The sequence below is a fragment of the Dermacentor andersoni genome, chromosome 7 (genome assembly GCF_023375885.2).
Source record: "Dermacentor andersoni chromosome 7, qqDerAnde1_hic_scaffold, whole genome shotgun sequence".
In the NCBI taxonomy this organism is placed as follows: Eukaryota; Metazoa; Arthropoda; class Arachnida; order Ixodida; family Ixodidae; genus Dermacentor; species Dermacentor andersoni.
The window spans coordinates 140,420,886-140,434,321 of NC_092820.1; positions in this window are offsets into that span (position 1 = coordinate 140,420,886).

Genomic DNA, 13,436 nt, shown 5'->3' on the forward strand with positions numbered 1-13,436 from the left:
CGATGCGTGGTCACCAATCCCGTACAACTGCGTAGAGCGCAGGACGCGGCGGTTCCAGACGTACTGCGGCCACTGCGGAAAGTTAGCAAACCACCCCCATTAGCACAGCAGGGAAGTAGCTACGTCAGGCGGCTCGATTGATAACTGTAGAAGAGTCATTCAAAACACCTGCAATCATTCTCCACTTCCGGAGGCGTTTTCTCTACTTATTTTTTTTAAATAAAAAGATGTTGATCCATAAATATTTTCACAAACAGCTTTCGCTTTTCCTCCCTGTTTGGCTGTTGCCATCGCTTCCTCCCTCAATAGATCGCTTAATTTCTCACCTCCTTGCGACTCTTCGTTTCCAGTTGCCAATATTACACGAAAAGTGCTGTACAATTAGGGAATAATTACACGAGGTAAGAGGTGACAGTCATATTGCTTATGGGTCTAACGATTATTGCAGGGTCGCATGAGGAAAGCTTCCACCTTATCTAATTTTTTCCACCTTAAAAAGATATTCCACCTTATCTAAACCATATCGTGGTTATATAGTTCCGAAGATCTGCCAGCGTCACGGCGAGCCGCCACTCGAGAAAATAATGAAGCAAAATGAAACGTTAAAAGCAACAGGCGTTTTTTTTTTTTCCGGCCACAACTCTTTCCGCTAGCATACAGACCAGCTGATTATAAACCGAGCCCCTTTCGTGGCCCCTGGATCAGTCTAAACAAAGAAGGTTGAACTAACGTAGGTACAGCGATGCAAGTGATCGTTGAATCTATGGTAATATAAAAATTGTGTTGGGCATTATCAATAAAATAAAATATTATAATTAAAACAATAAACTACGCCCTGCCTGCTGCAATAGATGGTGACAACTGAATTCATGTTGAGTTAATCGCGCGGGCACCGAATCGATGAGAAAACTGCCTCCACACCCCAGTAGATACCGATAACTACAGCCATCCAAAAGGAGTGAAAAACTTGACAACCGGTTCACTCCGTGAGGATGGAGTGGCAGTGAAATGTGACGACATTCAAAGCTCTCAAACAAAAAGCAAAGTGTTTCACCTCCGCTGCGGGTCGGGACGAAAATAGGGCAATATCGAGCCGACCTGCCGCGGTAGTGAAGCAGGCGTTAAGCACCACCCATACGTGGGCCGCTCCCGAAGATATTACAATCCTGGGCGCACCCGCGGCGCAGGTGAAGCAGGCGTGAAGCACTCCCCATACGTAGGCCAATCCCGAAGATAGTGCAGCACCGGGGTGACCCCCGGCGGAGATGAAGCAGGCGTTAAGCCCCCCGCATACGTAGGCCAATCCCGAAATTAGTGCAACGCCATGCCGACCAGCGGCAAAGGTGAAGCAGGCGTTAAGCACTCCGCATACGTGGATCCATCCCGAAGATAGTGCAATGCCCGGCCGACCCGCGATGGAGGTGAAGCAGGCGTTAAGCGCTCCCCGGACGCAGGTCCATTCCGAAGGTAATACAATGCCGGGACGACACGCGGTGGAGGTGAAGCAGCCATTAAGAATTCCCCAAATGTAAGCTTATCCCGAAGATATTGCAATACTGGGCTCACCCGCGGCGGAGGTCATGCAAGCATTAAGCACTCCCCATAAGTGGATCTATCCCGAAAGTAGCGCAATGCCCGGCCGACCCGCGGTGGAGGTGAAGCAGGCGTTAAACGCTCCCCGTGCGTGGGCCCATTCCGAAGGTAGTGCAGTGCCGGGTCGACACGCGGTGGAAGTGAAGCAGGCATTAAGAACTCCCCAAACGTAAGCCGATCCCGAAGATATTGCAATACCCGGCCCACCCGCGGCGGAGGTGAAGCAGGCGTTAAGCACTCTTCATACGGAGGCCGATCCCGAAGATATTACAATACCGGGCCCACCCGCGGCGGAGGTGAAGCAGGCATTAAGCAATCCCATACGTAGGCCGATCCCGAAGTATTACAATACCGGGCCCACCCGCGGTGGAGGTGAAGCAGGCATTAAGAACTCCCCAAACGTAAGCCGATCCCGAAGATATTACAATACCGGGCCCACCCGCGGCGGAGGTGAAGCAGGCGTTAAGCACTCCCCAGACGTAGGCCGATCCCGAAGATATTGCGATACCGGGCCCACCCGCAGTGGAGGTGAAACAGGCGCTAAGCACTCCCCATACATAAGCCGATCCCGAAGATATTGTAATACCGGGCCCACCCACGGCGTAGGTGAAGCAGGAGTTAAGCGCTCTCCGTACGTAGGTCCATTCCGAAGGTAGTGCAATGCCGGGCCAAACCACGGTGAAGGTGAAGCAGGCATTAAAAACTACCCGAACGTAACCCGATCCCGAAGATATTACAATACCGGGCCAACCCACGGCGGAGGTGAAGCAGGCGTTAAGCACCCCCCTTACGTAGGCCGATGCCGAAGATATTGCAATACCGGGCCCACCCGCGGCGGAGGTGAAGCAGGTGTTAAGCACTCCGCATACGTAGGCCCATCCCGAAGATATTACAATACCGGGCCCACCCGCGGCGGAGGTGAAGCAGGCGTTAAGCACTCCCCAGACGTACGCCGATCCCGAAGATATTGCAATCCCGGGCCCACCCATGGCGGAGGGGAAACAGGCGCTAAGCACTCCCCATATATAAGCCGATCCCGAAGTTATTGCAATACCGAGCCCACCCGCGGCGTAGGTGTAGCAGGAGTTAAGCGCTCCCCGTATGTAGGTCCATCCCGAAGATTCTGAAATGTGCGTTATAGGTTCCCGAGTCCACAGGGGTATGCGCCATTGATCTTGGACCCTGTTTACTATCACCAGGATCGGTCCACATGATGATTTTTTTCTGTTAACGGACGCCGAAAAAAATTCTGCCATGATGCGAGGTACCATATAAGGCAATGACAATGCTCAACTCTCTCGGAGGTTATGAAATATGGCGCACAACAACGCCTCAAGCACACACCTCTCCCTGTGTGTTCTGTGTACTACACTGACGACTAACAGCAGTGGAGCACGCAAGGTAACGTTAAACATGAACTCACCACTCTCGTGTTAGACTAAAGGTTGAAGAGATTCAGCTTTAGCCGTCAACATCACCGCTATATATCGGCAATCAAAGCATATGTAATCCCTTTTTTTGAGCCACGTGTTTTGCTTCTGTCGTTCCTGTACTTGATTTTACAGTGTTTTGGACTCTGGTCGACTCTCGTCGTTTGCTACTTGTGTTGCAACGTTACAACAGAAGTTACAACTTCTGTTACAACAATGGCAAGATTACGACAGCGCGACGATGATGAAACGATGAAGACGGTGTAATCGTGGTGGCGCCACAACGACGGCTTGGCGACGAGGAAGTGACAACGCCGTGATGACGAGAGAGTGACGCCGTCAGAACGGTGCCAACGGCAGGTCAACGAAGAAATCATCCCTAGGAAAGGAAGGCTCTGAAAAACGACGATGATGTGTTTGAGTTGGAGGTCATGTCGGCACTTGCGTACGTCCCTGGCCGGCTCGGACTCCGTCGCTTCGTACTGTATCTGGTACTGCTTACCACTACGCCTGACACCAGCACAGGACTGCCAGCATCCTGCACCGCAAAAGTTGAAGGAAGGGTAAAAAAAAAGTATCGATTAAAAAATAAAAAGCACTCGCGCAAACATGCAACAGGTGAGCCTAAAAATCTGTGAAGCTGCGACAGTTGTTCACAAAGCGGCTATTGTATCTTCATACTCGAACACATGCGGAAGCATTGTAAGTGAATCAAGGTTGCTTCGCTTTGCGAAAAGAAAGGTTGCAGAATAATCAGCAGAAATATGGTATACAGAGAAGGTAGTCTATATAGCGCCTTACACAGTAGTACGTGTATGCAAGACTTCCAAAGTTCCTCTCACCTCCAGTGATTTAAGGAGATAACCATGAAAGTTCTCAGCAATGTTTTTGTATTTATCTTCTGCGTGGCTTCTGGGCATGGTAGGTGGCCGTTTTTCGCTAGATCATAAACTCATGAGAGCGATAACTTCATTTCTTCCATTGCGAAGTTTCTCATAGCAGACTTTTTTCCGCCGAAACAAAGATAGCTGACATTTAGGACGACATGGTGTAATTTAACAGCTCAGTCAGTCATAAAAAATTAAGCACAATCGTAGAGAAGTCCTTTTCAAAAGACATGTCCTTGGAAAGTCCATGTAACTTTGTATCGCTTTACGTGTTGAAGTTCCATTTGCTCCTTACCTATAGGTCAAACTTTGGCAACGTGGGTGCTCCAGGTAGTCCTACAGTTCAATGCAGAATTTCCGGTTTTGATATGTATTATACATCACATTATAACTTACACATCACATTATTGTACGGTCTGAGATTGTATATGATGTCGGCAGTAGTCAATCCAATGGACGAAGGCGTCTACGTAGGGCCTCTTTCCTGTAGGAACAGGCGGAGTGATATGGGGCTGACACTATTGCACATAAATAATGATCCGATAACCTATCGGTCGGCATGCTTAGTTGTGACTTGTCAAGTACTGTTCTTACTCGGTCTTTTTTTCTTTGCACAGTGTTCTCATGTAACACATTCTGGACATTGCATTAAAGAAGATAAATGTGTTCGATAGGCAGTGACATAGCGCCTGTTTTCGTGCATTCAGATTTATTTAGTGCAGACTGTAGCATCAATAAAGGTATTATCTCTCTGCTAAAATCACAAAATTTTCACCAATTCAACTTTGAATGACTCCACTGTAACTTATATTTCGTAGGGTGATGTACCATAAGCATAATGATGAGTAAATATTTGAAATAACAACGGCTTTACTTGCCTGATTCGCTGTTCGACTGGAAACTTCTTAAAAATAGTCCGTCATCATCACGTCACGAGTGATCATTGTAGTGAAGTAGTTTTGAGTAGTAGTAAGGCATTGCGCCATTTGGCTAGCTTTCTTCCTCCAGGAGAGCACCAATCACCAGCCCTTCAGCATAACGTAGCCTGAACAAAAATAAAAGGATTGCACAAAAAGTTATCCTCTCTCCCCAAGCATATATTTCCTACCAGAGACTGTACTGTACACTCATGGAATCAACTTCGAAACAAATACCATCACCTAAAGATAGCCCACTTTGACTTCGAAAGCCACGCTAGGACAGCATCTAATACTCAAATTCGGTGGTACAATGGCCCAATCGACGGGGACTTTCTGGAAGCACAATTCAACCTAAAAGAACAGTCGGATTCTCTATGACGCCAACTTTAAAAATGTCATAAAACAGCAGTCGCCTCAAACGGCTTCTTAAATAGCAAAAAGACAAGCGCGACACGGAGATCACTCATTGAATTTTGCCTTTAATAAGTATCATAAAAAATTACGCCAAGAAAAGATCAGAACACCCTAAGGAAAGTCTGCGCCCTCTTCTCCTCAAAGGAGGCACTTAGGTCGCACACTTCCGCATAACGCTCAAATCCCCCCTTCATAACTCAATTAATCAACAGCTGCGGAAATGCAGACAACGCACTTAAAGATGCAGACAACGCACTATAACACAATAACCAAGTACAATTTTGGAAAAAGCAGACGCAGAAGACTAATGTCCCTTGAAGACTGTAGTCGAGGCAACTGAGGGCCGCACTTTCGCATGGAAGATGAGAGTGCTTTGCGACGCCTGCTTTCTATATATTTGATACACTCAAACCGTCATTAAAAATGCCAGTGGTGCAGCACTACAGTCTGTGGCATAATTCCTATTACATTCCTCTGCGATACCAAAAAGGTACTTGAATGGTGTGCCGTGTGGTTTCTAACGTGGTGCATAGACGACGCGCAGCCTGCAGAGCCCCGGTTGAACTTTGTCTTCGCGATTGGTCACATAAAGGGAAGTAAGTGTTTTGGCAAGATTCGGGCTCCGCTTTATTTGACAATTGGCACTCTGGCAGAACAGCCGTTCGCAGCTATTTCGAGGCTACATCAGCAAGCGTCTAGCAACAATCCTCCTCCTCCGCCTCCTCCTCCTCCTTCGGTGTGTGGAACTTCTACTGTTTAAATAAGAATTTCCACCGTCCTTGGGGTATACGCTTAAAAAATATGGGATACGATTAGGTTTGGATTTATCATTGCCATAAGAAAGCTATGTACATTTCTGATGTACGAAGTTATGTAGGGATTGGTGCACCATAACCACGATAAACATATTGTGCTATAAGTGTCTGAACGGAGTAGCTTCCCATACCTTCACAGTGGCAACATCTGCACTGCCGTTTATTTTAAATTATGCGCATATCATTATTACGCGGAGGCGAAACGTTTTGCGAAACCATGCGGAACATCTGCTTAGCAAACGCTTTCCATTCTTACTTTCCGATCCTAGCTTTTAGCAAGGATTGACCGAGTTTATTTGATATATACTTTTTCTTAGCATAGTATGCAAAAGTACAAAAAACGTTCTGCAGAAAAGTATTTCCAGATTTAATGCATAATCTTTACGGTTACTTTAGAGAGCTCGCGTGCTCCTCGGCAAGATAAACACATTTCATATTCAGCTACTTCCAGTTACGCCTAAAAAAACCCAATCTCCGGCCACCACATTGACACGTATACCTGTTTAACTTTACCGGGGGACCGCGCTTCATCGTCTAACAATTGTTATCGCTGAGCGCAGGATGCTCCTGCGTGTGTCGGAAGCTTCTCGAATGTTATCGATGGTTCTACCCGCTGTATCTTGTCACCGAAACTTGTGCAATCTGATTGCACGTATGCGCGACGCGAATTGTGTAGTACTTTCCGGAAGATACGCGGGCACCAGCGATTACTCTTGAACCTTCGATGACTGATGCATAAAAGCCGACGCGCTTCCCGCAGCCAAATATCCCCCACCGCACAAAGCTCTAACGAAGGAGGAAGCAACGAGTTGGCGCAGATTGCAAACAAACTCCTTCCCAAATTTATACATCCTAAACAAAATGTACCCAACCCAATACAGAGACACCTGCCCATGGTGCGGCGCCACACCCACACTATATCATGTCACATGGGAATGTAAACACAATCATTCATTCCACCAACACAATAACCCGAGTGCGGAGCAATGGGAGAGTCGGCTTACCAGCTGCGAGCTCACGGCCCAAAGGGCCTTAGTGCAGCACGCTAGTTAGGTGGCTAGGCTCAGTGGAGCCCTGGAATAGGGGCCCACCCTTGCCCGAAGAGGCTCCAAGTCGCCGGCGCCCAAGAAGACGACGGAGACCTCGAGACGCTAAATCCTTGAAGGAACCAAATAAAGTTTTTTTTTCTCTCTCTCTCTCTCCCCGCAGATCAAATTTTCGATGATTGCCGACTGCGTTCGCCACAGTCGCTGTGCTTTGAGCGTAACTCACTTTTGTGGGCACAGGTTCGCCAATAAAAGGTTAATTTTGTCATTCACAGTTTTGCGACTGCAGTTGTGACCCTCACTGCCACGTGACAACATTCGTAGTATTAGTTTACACCCATTTTGATGCAGCGTAAATGGTGCTCGTAACAGTATTTGTATAATAGAGTTCTACGGTAAAATATTCTGAGCCACTCCACTGGGTTCAACTCGCAAAGAGAAAGGTGCTATGATCGTTGTTAGACGCGCCAGAGTGGCTGCCATATTAGAGAATTTTATAATGGCGGCATCAAACGCTGGGGGCACAGAGTGTGCTGCCTTTGGGTCACGCAGGAAATACGATTTTTAGAAGAGCGTTTTGAGCACGCTCTTCGTATATTGCGCTTTCGGTGCCATGGTTGCCAGAAAGCCAAGCTACGATAAATTTATAATATAAGAACTCACCCACGGATTGTCGTAGACGCAGGTTCTTTCAATTTCAATAAGGATCATGAACGGTATTCGGTGGTAAACACCACTGAACAATGTATTGCGGTTAGTTCTATATCAGTAAATTATTCGCCATCAACCGCAAAAAAAAATCAATCGCTCTGGCTGCGGCAGCCGCAAAGATCTCGACTTTGGCTCACTAGATCTCAAATAAACAACCTAACTCGAAAAAAGCAGCAATTTGCACTTCGATGCTTTACCTGTGAGATGAGAGAAAGCAATAACCTGCACCAGCAATCACTTTTGGTGAACGTCCCCAGTACCCCAGAAATTATCCCCTGAGATGCTAGACGAGGTGTGTCGCTTCAGTGGGTGCAGCACTGTTTGTTGACGCAAAGTTATCGGGCTATAATGGAGTATCACTCTGTATCTGAAAAATAGCATGCTCTACCCAAACCCCAGCACCTCTTGCACCTGAGGCATGCGAAGTGAAACTGATGATATTTTTGGTGGGTACCAGTATGTTTAAGCTCCAGTGCGTTTGGGGCTCCTACTTTAAAACTCTCTAGTAACAATAACAGCCCTCCACCATTACGGCAAATCAGCAAGCTTTTTCACATGTGATAAACATATTCAGTATGCGGCTGCGTCAAGTCCAAATACATGTGATAATCAACCTCTAGGTCAGCTCACAGTCGTTATAGCTTTTACAGAAAAGAATACTTCCAATACCACGGCATTCCACTTTTGGCTTTACTGAGTTTTCTATAGTTCCAGCAACCGCCTACTCTCCGATAATCCAAATCAATCATGTGTACAATTTCTACAATCCATTGGACAAGTTTTAATGCTAGATATCTCGTAGGACCCGGTGAAAAAGTGTCACCATTAGTTATCCCATTCACACCGACCAAATATCTGAATGATCAGTGTTCTCAAACACATCCAATGGTTCTGAAGCATAGGAAGGTTCTAAAGTATGGCTGTATTTCCATTGTCTTGTTAACGAAGCTTCACCATTTTTCAGCTCAAACTCGAAGACCGAGAATTTGTAACCTACCGCCCGTAACTGGCCCCTGCAAAGCACGTATACCAGCGAAGTATTATAATCCTCAAAACGATTCCTGTGAAGAATTCACCTATGGCGGTTGCGGAGGGAACGAGAATCGATTCGACACGCAACAACTGTGCGAAGCGACGTGCCTACGTAAGTTTTTAAATCGTCATCTTGCTGCAGTAATCAATTGTATGTTGTATTGTGACTAAGGTTACACCCAAGATACTGTTCGTGGTGTATGCTACGTTCGCATATCTTTTTTCCCCTTTATGATGCCTGATGAATGACAACGGGAACTGATTGAGAAAACTCATGTTGCACTGTCATAGTGCACCAAAATTTGGAAGACACAGTTAAGTATTCATAGAAGTCAACTATTCTTCAGAACCGCAATACTTTGGCGAGTGCGGATCCATTAAGCAGTAAAATCTAAGAGATATAGAGAGAGTTTTTTTTTAAGACCATACTGGGATTTCTTAAAAATTGCCCGTGGCAGATACCGTAACGGTAGTCCTTGAGCTGGAATGCTCGAAGTGGTGCACAAACTGGCAGGATATATCAAAATGCACAATCCAATAGCTTGGAAAAATTCCCTACTCAACCTTTTTATTGATTACTTTACGACACATATTGCAATTTGGGAGTTGTAACAAGTTAGTTTGCAAGTAATATGCAGTTCGAACGACTCCTAAGGATTCCACGTGTTTTCAGATATGCAACGTGGAACTTGTAAAAGTTCACAATTTTTGCACTTCCGTTTTTTAACAAACCCCCGTTTTTCGCACAGAAACACAAAAGTAAATGGAACGTCGATGCCATGTACTTCAATGCATATTAGAAACAAATACCTTAAAACTGGAGGCATCGCAAGATTCCTTCAAAACTGAAAGCCTTCCGAACCCGCCGGCTACATTTTGTTAATCTTATTATGCGCCGTAAAGTAATTATTGCAAGCGCATGTGTGTTTTCTTTAATTAGTCGTGCGTGCAAGCACCGCCATCTTAAGTAATGCAGCTGAATGAATACAATTCGTTCATCTGCCGCGAGCAATTTTTAAAAACTGTCTGCTCTAAAAAACACCAGGTAGATAGATGCCTCCTAGTGTTAATCACTGTAATCGTAAGCCAGTTCTCATGATTTAAAGCACTATTATGTTATGCAACACACATGCGGTTAGCAGGTGCATTTACAAATTGCCGAATTTTTGGAAGCTGTTGAGTAAATATAAGTTTAGACGATCAGAAAAGAAGCGTAATATGTAAACTACCATTGCACCTAGCCCGTGCTAAGTTTCTTCTTGTTCTCTGTTGTCGCATTTCACGAAGCAAAGTGCGCTGCCCTTGGGACCTTTACATCACCTTCTTTGTCCTCTTGTATCCAACCGCTTTCCTTAAATAAACGAATTTTATACAAACGTCGGCGTTTCTAGCTGTCGCCAGCAACACCTGGCCAGGCTTTAAACTCAAAAAAACGAAAAAGAACAGTACAAAAGACCAAGATGCGTCGTATAGCTCCACTTGTCTGCGAAACAATGCATTCCTGCGTGTGGTGGGCCCGTATCCAGCATTTTATTTCATTTGTGTACGAAACAGTGCAAGGTTGTGCGTGTTCTTGCACTCTGCTCTGAGCATTTATTTCGGACGTTGGCTTACTTTTTCTTGGAATTTATGCCTAGGACAATGGCAGATATTGTCCTCAGTTCCAGATCACGCCAGCCGTGTCGGTTCAGTGGCAAAGGGGTTCTGTTGGTGAGCAGTAGCTCAGGTATGCCACTGCTGGCAGGGCGGCTTTCTCATACGGACGCCATATAGGAAAACTTGGTACACTTGTATATGTGCAACATTACACAGAAATTCGCAGTGTTAGTCACGATGTTTTTTTTTTTTTGTCACCTGAAGCCGCTTTGTGGCGAACACAGATCTGACGGACACAAGCGATATGTGTTTTGATTATTTTGAGTACATGAGCTAAATGGGTTTTCTTGTCCTAAACTCAGAGCACTGATGGAAATGCAAATGGTAAAATAAATGCTAATATCGTGTTAATTCATTTATTTTAAATCTTTGTTCTTAGATATGGCTCACGTACTAAAATTGCCAGAGGGCGTATTGCCGGGACTCAAGACAGGTCCACTTGCAGGGAATATGATACTATCTGCACATGTTACACAACTTTCTTGCTTAATTTTGCAGCAGGGCACTTACATCTGATACGTACAAGTAAACATAGAAAGGAGATAGACAGTCGCTCTGTATGTCCCTTCTTTGTGTACGTGTACGTGTCATATACAACTGCACTGCTTCAATACCATGGCTCACCAACTAGCCTATCATGCAGTATCTTTTAAGCAAGTTCTTGCTTAAGATCACAAAGAAAATACACTCCTGATGGATACTTTGACGTCACACATTGCGCAAGCATACGTTTCGTCAGAAATTTGGGCAGGCTATATGCAAATTCACAGCAGCCATGAAAATTCTAATTGTACAATAAACGCAAATCTGGGGTTCATTTGTTATAATTATCGTACCTTAATTAGGGCACACGTACTACAATTGCTGAATTTTGTATTACCAGTACTCAAGAAAGGTCCACCTGCAGGAACTGTGACGCTATCGGCACCAATTTCAAAACGTTATTGCTTAAGACAAGCAACAAGTTACATTCATGTTCGATATCTGAATGTCCTGTTTTGCGCAACTCAGGATTTACACTTCTTCAGCCCTTACTAGCTGTCATTCATCCATTAAAATATTCAATATTATAATAAGTAAATAATACCGTGATAATATTGGTTATTTCTGTTGAGATCAGTTTTTACTGGAGATATTGTAATGTTCGGCAGTCTTGTTATTTTTTTACTATGTCAGCATGGGATAAGTTGGAGAAGGTTGTATGTTCCCGAAGTGCCACTAGTAATATACTTTACGTATCACTCGTTAGAGCTTCATAATTTCATGTTGTGGTCTATTTTTACCAACACGACGCCAACATAATCTTGTGGTTTTAAATATGGCTACATACATTCCCGCTAATTTTGTTCGCAGTCGCCGTGGACTGCCTTTAAAGCAGTTTTACCTTTCTTTCTGTACTGCAAACCACAATATAAACGGAAATAAAGTTAGACGAACACTTTTTTTTTTCATGGCTATGCGGGCCGTTACAATACCCGCATCACTCCTGTAGGAAGTTAAAAAGAACACGTCCAGGTAAACAAAAACAAAGGTAATTTCGCTCACAGAATGAAAAAGAACAATACCCGCACCAGCAACTTTTTCCGGCGATAGCCATGCTGTATGCGTACTCTCTGGGTGACCTTCATTTTTATATTAGGCCAAGTTATTGCGTACTATAATTGCAAAATCATATAAGAGAATTACCACGGCTACGTTGATCGCGCTACCTTGCTATACAGCAAGGAGTCGGTATCTTTCTGACCTACACAAAATGCAACGCATGCAGCCATACGTTGTAGTAATTACTTCAGAACGTGGCATGTAGGGCCGAGTTGCTAATGCATGGTATTTTCTTCCCCGCCGTCTACATTAGTTCACGCTGCCTAAGTCAAGTAATAATTGCGCAGTACTTATTCATATCGACGTGTACACAAGCTTTTCAGTGCTCGGCCACAGTGATATTTTTTTTTCTTAAGCATTGAAAGGCGCAATTACGTTCCCCTTTCAAACCTGTTCACTTTGCTTGATAGTGTATGAATAAAACTCCATCATACGATTATGATCTGAAGATTATCTTCTCTGTGACAAGAACAAAGTGCCACTATAACATCCCACGAAAGCTGTCATTCAAGCATACGGCACAGCGCACCTGCATACATAGCCCAAGCAATTTATATATGCTTTATAGGCTCCTATATCCAGTCCAAAATCGAGTTCACTAAGCAACAATTTCTCTTTCATATCATGGGCCTGTGCATAACAAGCAGAATTCCCGCTAATGGCAACAACTCCATGGCATATTCCTATAAGTGTACTTCTGTTTCAAAGACTAAGTTTTCTTATAAACTTGCTCCCATCAGGCAATCGTCACCTGTGTTCATCTCCAACTTAGACCAACCAGTAGCAGGTATACTACAAACAATGCAAAATTAAGCGAATGCCAACAGGACGTTAGTTCACATAGTTCTTAAGATACTTTTGCGCGCAAAAAGACAAGACGTCTACAGAATATATAGATGCTTGTCATTTGGCAAACAATCCACACGAGCCCTTTTAGGCAAATGCTAGTAACATAGTCGCGGAGTTTCGCCACCAGAAATATTTATGCGAGGCATGTCTATCTCTGTTTGATATTAGGAACCGCTTTCCTTGCCCCTTGTCACTTTATAACAGCACCTTGAAAAGGTAACTTTGTGCACTTGCTGGGCGAATTGTATTGTGTATTGATCTTGCCACATTAAAGTGAAACCCCTGCAACCTGAAAAGGTAACATTGTGCACACCCCGGGGACAATAATTTTGTGTACTGATCTTGCCATTTTAAAGTGAAACACCTGCAACATAAAAACGTGAATTTCTGCACATACTGGGCAAACTATTTTGGGTATTGATCTTGCCATTTTAAAGTGAAACACCTAAAACCTCAAAAGGACACTATCTGCACATGCTGG